General features: G+C 40.2%; 1 pseudogene; it reads right to left on the reverse strand.

Moving 5' to 3' along the window:
* Positions 1-1,269: 1,269 nt before the first annotated feature.
* Positions 1,270-2,415, reverse strand: LOC149218131 (cold shock protein 2 pseudogene; annotated as a pseudogene).
* Positions 2,416-11,654: the final 9,239 nt, after the last annotated feature.

An 11,654-nucleotide genomic window follows, 5' to 3' on the forward strand; every position in this document is an offset into this window, starting at 1 on the left:
GTCACTAAAACCAACCACTAAACTTTCATTTTGAAACCCTAAATTTCGATGGAATTTGCAAAACAAATTTTTTACCTAACTCACCAAATTGGGAACAAGCAAACATGCATGCTATTTTTCATGCCACAGACATTTTATTTAGTTACAAACCAATCTACATTAGACAAACCGCAGAACATACCAAAAACAATGAACAATCCGGCATATTTACATCAACCAACGTTGCAGGCACGTCAGACTATATCTAAAAACCCATAATCCAACCCACAAGTAATCTAGGAAAATACAACTACTTAACAGATCATTTAACCATAAAATAAAATATCGTTTGACCCGAAACCAGTCAATTGACCCAATACCCAATACCAATCAGCAGACTGAGAGAACAGCATGCCACGACCGCGCGATTTTAAACAAAAACCAGTTATTTAACCCTATACCCAATCAGCAGCCCGCAGCAGAAGAGGAGGCCAAAAAGAACGACCACCAGACATATTTGTGCACGCCTCTTAAAAAGACTAGCAACCTCTGTTAATCGAATATCAATATATTTATGATGCACAAGATTTACAAAAGAGTCATTGGCAATGAAAAGGAGAAAAAACTTAAATGCAACATATAATTACTTAATCCTTGGTCTTAAATATAAGATGTGAGCTGTTCCTATTAAACTAGGTCAACGATGCGACAATCCAGAAAAACCACCTAACACATTCAACCCTTCTTATCAGGGACAAGGGACTCTTACAAAACAGCGACCATTTGCATTTCCCCCTAAAAAAGGCATTTTCTGTTAGAATTTGACATGCTATAATCGCAACACCACAAATGTTAGACCAATCACTCCGAAAACGGCACGAGAAAAATAAAAACAAACCAGAGAACGCACGAGGAAAATAAAGTGCGCAATATATACATCTGAAACTTCTACTTCACCATAAATTAAGGTCTTTATAAAATCCTCTGTCCAGATAAAACAATAACCAGACAAAAATACACATTTTAATATATCCAGAAAGTTATCACTAGGGCGAGGATACATTCCAGAAAAAGACTAATAGAATAAATAGTGAAACCCTAACAGAGTCTAAAATGCCCATTTCTTATAATTTGGGAAATCGGCATGCACAGAGTAACATCAAAACCAGCACATAACGACAACAAAACTTACCACACAGTAGAATAAATTAAGATCTCGATAGAAATAGCCAAGGTACTACAATAACAGTAATAAGCAAAATCATCATATAACTGTAAAAACACTCGAGATTGATCCAACTGCGCATTAAGATCCATATTCATTAACGAAACTTCCAATAGATACCATCTGTGGACAAAAACCATTCACAGCGGGAAGGCTGTTACACATGCTATAACTTTAGTTCCCGCCTCACAATTAAAAGAAGAGTGTATATCCCTAGCCAATAGTAGCAAAAATAGATCTTCTACCGCCAAATTATGGCCCGGCTCCACTCCTAGAGAGTCTACGGATAAATAGTTCATTCAGTACCTTACATTACAGTAGAGAACCATACAAACATAACTAAGCCTGCAAATTTGAAAACAACGTAAAATATTTAAGCCAGACATACCCAAAACCGGAGCAGGCTTACAACAACAAAAGCCACAAACCACGAAATCTTGGGGAAGGCGTGAGTAGCGGCAGCGGGCACAACATTCAAAACGCTGAAGTAGAACGAGAAGATAGGAAGAGCAGGCTTCCGATATGCCTAACCTTCACGGTTAGGGCAATCCCGGGCAAAATGACCGAAGTCACCGCACTGATAACAGCTGCCCCCGCCACCGCCGCCGCCGCCACCAGCACCAGCACCGCCACCGTTGGTGCAGTCTCTAGCAAAGTGGCCAGACTCTCCGCACTTGTAACAGCTTCCACCGCCGCCGCCGCCGCCGCCGCCACCCCCTCTACCTCCTCCACGACCACCACCTCGGCCTCCACCGCCACCTCCGTTCCACCCACCGCCACCGCCATATCCACCGCCGCCATAACCACCACCGCCGTAGCCACCACCACCTCCGCCTCTACCGCCTCCTCGGCCTCCACCGCCGCCTCCTCCACTGTTACCCTGGACGAAGGCTCCATCAGGCCCTGTAACATCTAGGGCCTTGGTTCTTCCGCCATTCTCATGCTCGACCGTGTACTCGACGGCCTCTCCCTCGGCCAGCGATCGAAACCCATTGGAGTGAATCGAAGTCTGATGCACAAACAGGTCCTCGCTGCCATCATCAGGGGTTATGAAACCATAACCCTTAGTCGAATCGAACCACTTAACCTTTCCAGATCTCTTCCCCTCAGACATGGTTCGAATCCCTCAAAGAACAACCAACACAGAACCAAAAACCCTCGTCTCCAAACCCTCTCGACGCCTCTCCTGCCCTAATACATAACACTCAACCTCTATCCCCGATCTTCTTAAAAACCCCGTGGATGGAATCAACGAACGGCTCTGATCTCCCAAGATTTAGATCGCACGGCCTCATAAGTTCTTGATGATCCGACGGTCCTGCCAGCCTCGGGTACACCCTGGCTCGGGGATCAAGGGTTGAAAGGGATTGTACTCTCCTTACTTCCCGGCCTGTCAACTCGCCTTAACTCCGGGGATCTCTCTCTTGCCCTAACCATTCTCGGAATTAATTACACAATTAATTATATCAAAATTTTATTTATGACTATGGTCTTTTCAACTTTGGAAATAACTGAAATGGACGTGACCCTCACCCCTCACACCTCACCCTACCCTAAATATATGTACGTATGGTAGAAAGGAGGTTGTACATTAACGCTCTTAGTATGTATTCCACAATATGAGATTGTGTACTCGTATATATTGTTGGAATTGTTTTACCTAGGTTTTATTTGTCCCCATGTGCTTTATTATTAATTTTTTATTTTAAATTAGGGTATATTTATAAAGCAAATATTTTCATAGTAATCAGGGTTAGTTTAATTGGTCACTAGTTAAATATAAAAAATAAAAATAAAAAAAAATTATTTCTCTTTAAAAGTGGGGAGGAGGCTATAAATTTGACTTGATCATTTACGGTTTACTTTATTTACCATCTATGAATCATGCCAAATAAGTATTCATAAAGGTTTTTTTTAATGAGGGTTTCCTTGAAGATATATATATAGTTAGTTAGTTAGTTTAGGTATACAAAACAAAATGCAATAAAAGTAAGGTTAAGGTTATACCACATTACAAGGTGAGAAATGAAAGGGTTTTTGGGGGTTTCTAATGGATATGTTTCTTGTTGGCATGTTGTGTTAACACCTCATCTTAACCTGTTTTAGTTATTATTTGTAAACATGCTTTTCAAAAACATTTAGAGGGTCTATTGTGTTTTGGCATTGGAGGCTAGTTGCTTTGATGCTACTGTTTTTTTTAGAGGGCTTATTGTGTTGTGGTGTTTGAGATTAGTTACTTTGTTATATTTTTATCACATATTGAACATTTTTCATACCAATCAAATGAGAGAGTAAATGATTTTTTTAATTTGTACCACTTCGTGATGTGGAGAGGTGTTGGCAACATGATTTGAAAGGAACATTTGGGTTTATGGCACCCCCACATTGTGGTAGTTGCTCAATTTTCGGAAGAAGGTGAAGTGAATTTGATTTTTCAATGTTCATAGAATGTTGTGCCTCTTTCTTTGATACATTGTTCTATTGAGCTTTAGTGGGTATTGGCTTCATTCTAAGGCACTACCTTGTTCTATTAAACCTATGTTTTCCTTTTTCGGGGTGGTTTGTTAATCGCTTTCGGTTGTCCTAAACTCTTATTCTCCCCGAGATTTTCTTATGTGTCTCCCTTTATGGGTTGATATAGTGCATTTGTTGTCTTCTTTAGCATCTTTAAATTAGTCAAGTCTATGGAATGGATGGGCTAATTTGTCTCATTGACATCGTGATCCACGCTCTTCATTTTCAAATACAATTATGTTGTCTTTTATATATGATATGCTATTGTTTAACAGTGCTTCCTTTGTGTAACACAGCCAACCTCCTAGGTCGCCTTAAGGAGATGGAGGGTTATAAAAATTTTGCTTCTTTCACTTTGCTCAAAACAAAGGTCTAAGATCATCATTGCCTTCTACTAGCCAAGAGCATTCCCTCAGTTTGAATTCATCTCATTCTGAGTTTGAGGCACAAAGATATTTTTTTTTAATCAAGAGAACTGATGGAGGCACAAAGATATGGCCTACTTAAGATTCTCTCCTTTTTAGCCAAGTGTCATTCCATATAGGATCCACGTGGTAGGAGATGTGGAACCTAGGGTCCACATGACCAATCAGCTCTTGGCCCCCTCAGCCAACCATGTCACCCATTAGCTGTTATTATTTTTTTATGTTTACTTATACCAAGGGAGATTATATTTGATTCAATTATTATTTAACTATTTGTGTGTGTGTGTGTGTAAAATGTTTATATAAATATGTAGGTATATCGTTGAAACCCTCCTTGGCCCACGCTCCTCATGGGTTCAGTGATCACCATGACTTAACAAGTGTGTATATGTATGTATAATACATTCATATATTATGTATGTGTATCATTGAACTCCCACTTTGGCCCACACTCCTCATGGGGTCAACGATCACCATGATATGATGAGGGTACACATACCCCATAACCTTATATAATGACACATACCCACACGTTATCATGTTATCATCCTTGCACATTACACGAGATTGAGCTATGGTGATTTAATTGAGGTTGATTGGAGGGATTTTGGAAGTTAGGAGTGGAAGGAGATAATTCTTCCCAAAGGCCCGAAAAATAGATCCCATTGTTGGGATGGGTGGCATTTCCATAGCTTTCCTGGGCAATTGGTATGTTGTCCAAAACCACTTGACTAAACCCCCAAAAGTGGCCAAATTGGCATCCAAGTGGTTTATCCATCACATCTTACAATGATTAACCATTTGTATGCTCCAACTTGACATCCAATCGATGTCCATGAGCATTGGCTTGATCCAGTTCAAGATTTCACCAACATTCCAAGCCGGACGTGGATTTAAGTCTTGTTTCTTTGATGGCATAATGAGATAAAGGAATGGGTGCATCCCCAAGTTCAATCAACCCTTTGATACCTTAGCATAGGATTGTGCACTTATTTCCAAGGCCACAAGGCCCTTTCCTCATTGTATCCAAACCTACATAAGGTCCACCTTCGATCAATCATTGTCATAGTTCATTATTGTGCATGGTTATACATAATCCATGGATTATGGAGCGTTTCACCACATGTATAAGTGGTTGACAGTTTATGGCAAGTGATGTAACAGCCCTGGTTAAAAATTCATGTAAAAATATATAAGGCCACGGTCATGGGACACATATGTTAAAAATAGCAACAAGAAAATCCTAATTTAATTTGTCCTTGAATTAAATTGGGAATTAAATTGTAACTATATTCTCATAACAACTTGTAGCAATTAACTAAGTTAAGTTGCGTTAGTTGGCTCAGTAAATTCGAGTTGGAAGTCTATCTAGAGTCATGTAGAGTGATCCCTAAATTTTAGGGGCCCTAGTTGAGTTCTTATTGAGTTGTAATTATTTAATTATGTTTAACTAAGTTAAATTCAGTCAAACTAGTTCTAACTGTTGGAGGAACTAGTGAGTGGTCAATTGAATTAAATTGGATTTAATTCACATGTAGTGATCAATCGGATAACTAATAGTTCACTCATAAATAACTCATGCATGTCAATTCAGAGGAAGACCCAGTTGAGATTAGAGTTCAGGGAAATTGTAGTATCAGTTGTAAAATCATCTAAATTAAACTGATGATGCATGCAATCAGAGGAAGGCCTATGGATGGATTACAATTAACTAAGTTAAGTTGACCTAGTTGGCTCAATAAATTCGAGTTGGAAGTCTATCTAGAGTCATGTAGAGTGATCCCTAAATTTTAGGGGCCCAAGTTGAGTTCTTATTGAGTTGTAATTATTTAATTCAGTTTAATTGAGTTAAATTCAGTTAAACTAGTTCTAACTATTGGAGGAACTAGTGAGTGGTCAAGTGAATTAAATTGGATTTAATTCACATGTAGTGATCAATCAGATAACTGATAATTCACTCATAAATAACTCATGCATGTCAGTTCAGAGGAAGACCCAGTTGAGATTAGAGTTCAGGGACAGTGTACTATCAGTTGTAAAATCATCTAAATTAAACCGATGATGCATGCAATCAAAGGAAGGCCTATGGATGGATTACAAATAACTAAGTTAAGTTGACTTAGTTGGCTCAATAAATTCGAGTTGGAAGTCTATCTAGAGTCATGTAGAGTGATCCCTAAATTTTAGGGGCCCAAGTTGAGTTCTTATTGAGTTGTAATTATTTAATTCAGTTTAACTGAGTTAAATTCAGTTAAACTAGTTCTAATTGTTGGAGGAACTAGTGAGTGGTCAAGTGAAATAAATTGAATTTAATTCACATGTAGTGATCAATCGGATAACTGATAATTCACTCATAAATAACTCATGCATGTCAGTTTAGAGGAAGACCCACTTCAGATTAGAGTTCAGGGACAATGTACTATCAGTTGTAAAATCATATAAATTAAACCAATGATGCTTGCATTCATAGGAAGGCCTATGGATGGATTACAATTAACTAAGTTAAGTTGACTTAGTTGGCTCAGTAAATTCGAGTTGGAAGTCTATCTAGAGTCACGTAGAGTGATCCCTAAATTTTAGGGGCCCAAGTTGAGTTCTTATTGAGTTGTAATTATTTAATTTAGTTAAACTGAGTTTAATTCAGTTAAACTAGTTCTAACTATTGGAGGAACTATTGAGGGGTCAAGTGAATTAAATTGGATTTAATTCACATGTAGTGATCAATCAGATAAATGATATTTCACTCATAAATAACTCATGCATGTCAGTTCAGAGGAAGACCCGGTTGAGATGAGAGTTCAGGGACAGTGTACTATCAATTGTAAAATCATCTAAATTAAACCGATGATGCATACAATCAGAGGAAGGCCTATGGATGGATTTCGCAGTCACTGGTGAGGAATTTCCCAATTAAATATGGACTAATTCCCAAGGGAACAACACAAGGAAGTAGGGGCTTGGTAGGCAGCAGATTTGGCTAAGTATTGGCTTGAGCTGGTTTGTGAAGCAATGAGTGAGATTGTACTTGTGCAGAGATTGTTCAGGTTGAACAAGCATTGTATTTTCTTCTCAAATCTTCTGGTTAATGCAATATACAAATAGCAGGGTTTTTAGATGAGGCTTTCCCCAGATAAATTATTGTGTTATGTGTGATTGAAATTCTTCCTTTTCTGCTTCGTGATTTCATCGATCAAATTTTATTTCCACTAATGAGTAGAGTGGATTAAAGTCAGTTGTTTTAGCATATCACAATCTGCAGTTTGAATCCACAATAAAAAATATACATGGCATCGGAGTTGAAATCGCTATAGAAGAGGAGAATACGAGTTTGTTGTGCAGGTGAAATCGAATTTGCAGTTTCATACTTTAGAGTCAGCAGGATGTCGTCCTACAGTTTGAGACTTGAGTATGCCCTGAAGAGTAGCTCGAATTACATAACTTAGAAGGACAGGATGGAGGTAGCATTAGAAGACAACGGGCTGAAGCAATTCATAGATCATGATATCCCGAAGCCTCCAACATCTAATGCTAAAGATCTGGCTGAATGGAGAAAATGTGTGGCAAAGGCAAGAAGGATTATCCTAGAAGGAGTTTGAGATCATATTGTCTCGAATATCCACAGAAGGAAACTCCATTTGCAATGTGAAAGGCATTGACAAACCTATTTCAAAACAACAGTGACCACAGGAAGCTGGCACTGAAGGATAAACTCAGAAAGATCAAGATGGAGAAGGGTGACTCAATTCTGAATTACTTGACCAAGTTCACCTAATGTCGAGATGAGCTTGGAAGTGTCGAGGTTATTGTTGCAGAAGATGATTTGGTGAGCCTATCACTTATAGGACTTCTTAAGAGCTGGCATAGCTACTAGGACTCAGTTAATGGGAGGGAGAAGCTACCAAAGGGAGCGATTGTGGTCTGACTTAGTATAGGAAGAGATTATGTGGAACACTAGAGACGGATCCTCATCAAAGCATGATGAGGAGGAGAATTGTGCCTTAGCTGGAAAGGTGAAGAAAGGGAAGGAGAAGTCATCCCATTCCAAATCAGATTCCAGTTAGGGCGAGAAGAAGAAGGACATGTCAAAAATCAAGTGTTTTCACTGTCACGAGCTGGGACATTATGCCACAAAGTGTCTGCACAAGAAAGTTGGTAAGAAGCCCTCATGAGGAGCGACAGGTGAAGCTCTTGCGTCACAATTTGAACTGGATTTCACCCTCATCACTCGCATGCTGTCATCGGTGATGGGTAGTGTGTAGTACCTGGATAGTGGAGCTTCATTCCATATGATGGTAACAAAGAGCTCTTCAGTAACTTGGAGGAGAAGGACCTCCAGATGCACATTGAGATGGGAGATGATGGGAGTTATAACGCGATTGACATCGATATTGTTACCTTTCAAAGGGAGTATGGTTCTCCTCTCACATTGAGAGATGTCATGTATGTTCCGGGTTTGAAGAAGAACTTGGTTTTTGTTGCCATGTTGGAGGCGTGAGGCTATGATGTGATATTTAGTAAGGGAAAGGCTTTCCTTCGTCACATATCCATAGGATAGGTGAAGCGGATCACGGTTTGAGTGAAGAACCTCTACAAATTGAAGGTACAAGATTGCGTTGCTTTGAGCACTAAAGTGGAGAAAGTGTAGAGTCGAGACATCGGTGAGTTGTGGCATAAAAGATTTGGTCACTTGCAACACGGAGCTTTGAAGATCATGCAAAAAATTTCCACAGGACTTCACAAGGGTACACTAGAGCAGAGAGATACATGCAAAGGGCGTACATTGGGGAAGTACACCAAAGATTCCTTTCATGACAAACACAATCAAGTGCAACCGATCCTTGATTGAGTTCACTTAGATGTGTGTGGACCGTTCTCGACAGCATCCACGACCAAGCACAGGTATTATGTAATATTTGTTGATGATTTTTCTCGTAAGTGTTGGATTTTCTTCATGCAGAAGAAAGATCAAACGTTCACTAAGTTTTGTGAATTTAAAGCACTTGTCAAGAAAGATACTAGAAGGAAAGTTAAAGCTCTCAGAAGTGATAACGATGGAGAATATGTGTCAAGTGAATTCAAGAACTTATGTGCTTTAGAAGGCATTCAACGGGAGTTGATAGCACCTCATAACCCACAACATAATGGGGTGGCCGAATGAAAGAACAAAAGTATTGTGGAGTGGCACAAGCAATGTTACATTATCAGGGCCTACCATTGCACTTATGGGCTGAAGCATGCAACACAACTGTTTATTTGCATAACATAAGCCCTCATCAAATTCTTGGGATGAGTACACCAGAACAGGTTTTTTCAGGAAGAAACCAGATGTGGCACACTTCAGGATCTTTGGTTCATCAGTCCACTACCATGTTTTTTTAACCACATGGTGAATCGGTAACTGCCAGGCCTAATCCATGGGAGACCAAGGATCAAACCTCATAGCTGCCACTATAACACCAAGAGCATAACCAACCACCTGCAAGTCGGGTATACTAAGTTCCTATGATTTTAGCAAGAGCAGACTCACGGGAAAGGGGAATCCGCCCCTCTAGCTGCCACCACAGCAGGTCATTGTACTCAATGAGATTTGAACTTCGGTCTGCCCGGGCTTCGCCCATGTGACTTACCGTCAAACCACACATCACTGTACCAGTCCACTACCATGTTACTAAGGATGCACGGAAAAAGTTAGAGCCAACAGTTGAGTTGGGCATATTTGTGGGGTACAGTGATACACCTCACAACTATTGGGTGTACCTGTCAACCAACAGGATGACAGTGGTTTGCAGAGATGTGAAGTTTGATGAAGAGAAAGCCATGAGATGTTCCTTTGAGAGGGAGCTTCAACTACATGCAATTGAGGAGGTTTTAGTTCCAAAGGAGGAACCTCAGGATGATGTGGAGTAGGCACATGAAGAGGAGCAGGGAATGGAAACACCCACTCATGCAGAGACTTCCAAAGATGGGAGAAAGCACACCAGAGAGGCTAAAAATTGTTGCATGATGCTCGAGAGAATGTGGGAGCACCCACATCATAGCACAGGCAGAGGAGGTCACTAGAGTGGTACACTGGCTACATGGCTCTTATGAGCGAGAGTGTATAGATTGAGCCATCCTCATTCGAGGAAGCAATGCAGCAACCAGTGTGGGTTGATGCCATGGTTGAGGAGTATGACTCCATTATCAAAAACAGTGTTTGGGAAGTGGTCCCAAGACCAATAGACAAGTTAGTGGTGAGTTCTAGATGGATTTACAAGGTAAAGCAAGTAGCAGATGGGAGTGTGGAGAAACACAACACCAGATTTATGGCCAGAGGGTTCTCTCAGGTGGAGGGAATTGATTACGATGAGACTTTTTCTCATTTAGCAAGGTACTCACCAATCATATATATTCTAGCATTGTCAGCGCAGATGGGATGTCAGATACATCATATGGATGTAAAGATAGCATTCCTCAACAACATGATTGAGGAAGAGGTGTATATTGAGCAGCGGAAGGATTTGAGACCTTCAACAGAGAGTCGCATGTATGCAGACTCAAGCGAGCATTGTATGGACTGAAACAAGCTCCCTGTGCTTGGTACACCGGGATTGATAACTATTTCACCTGGTTGGGGTGAAGCAAATGCAAACCTTTACCATATTGTGGTTGAAGGTAAATTGTTGATAATTGTATTATATGTCGATGATTTGATTCTGACAGGTGATGAGAAGTTGATTAAGTATTACAAAGAGGAACTTGCAAGAGAGTTTGAGATGAAGGACCTAGGGCTCATGCATTACTTTCTTGATATGGAAGTATGGCAAGGAGATGAGGAACTGTTTGTCTCTCAGGGCAAGTATGTCAACGGGATACTGAAGAAGTTCCACATGGAGAACAACAAACCCATTTAGACTCCTCTAGTTGGTAACTAGAGGAAGGAGGATGCTACTTCAGGTGAAGTAGTGGAGGCTACTATTTATAGACAACTTTTGGGTTCACTTATGTATTTAGTGAACACATAATTGGACTTGTGTTATGCAGTTAACCAACTTAGTCAAGCCATGGTTAAGCCAACCAAATTGTATTGGAAGGTAGCTAAACATGTGTTGAGATACCTCAGAGGCACCACTCAGTTTGGTCTTTGGTACAGACAGATAGAGGGAGTGAAGCTTCAAGGATTCACAAATGCAGATTGGGCAGGGAGTTCATCCGATAGGAAGAGCACATCAGGGGTTATCTTCAGTATTGGGTCAATAGCAGTTTCTTGGTACAGCAGGAAGCAGAGATCAGTTGCACTCAATTCAACAGAAGCAAAGTACATGGTTGTTAGTCAAGCAACTTGTGAGGCTATTTGGATGAGGAAGATACTTGTTGGGTTGTTTGGTCAACAAATGGATCCAACATTGGTTTACTATGACAATAAGAGTTATATCAAACTCTTTGAGAATCCAGTTTTTCATGATCGATCCAAGCATATTGACATCCGGTATCACCATCTATGAGATTGTGTGCATAGGAGAATCATGTTG

Source organism: Pinus tabuliformis, chromosome Q, assembly GCF_031772625.1.
Source record: "Pinus tabuliformis cultivar Carrire ecotype Pingquan chromosome Q, CPIR1, whole genome shotgun sequence".
In the NCBI taxonomy this organism is placed as follows: domain Eukaryota; kingdom Viridiplantae; phylum Streptophyta; class Pinopsida; order Pinales; family Pinaceae; genus Pinus; species Pinus tabuliformis.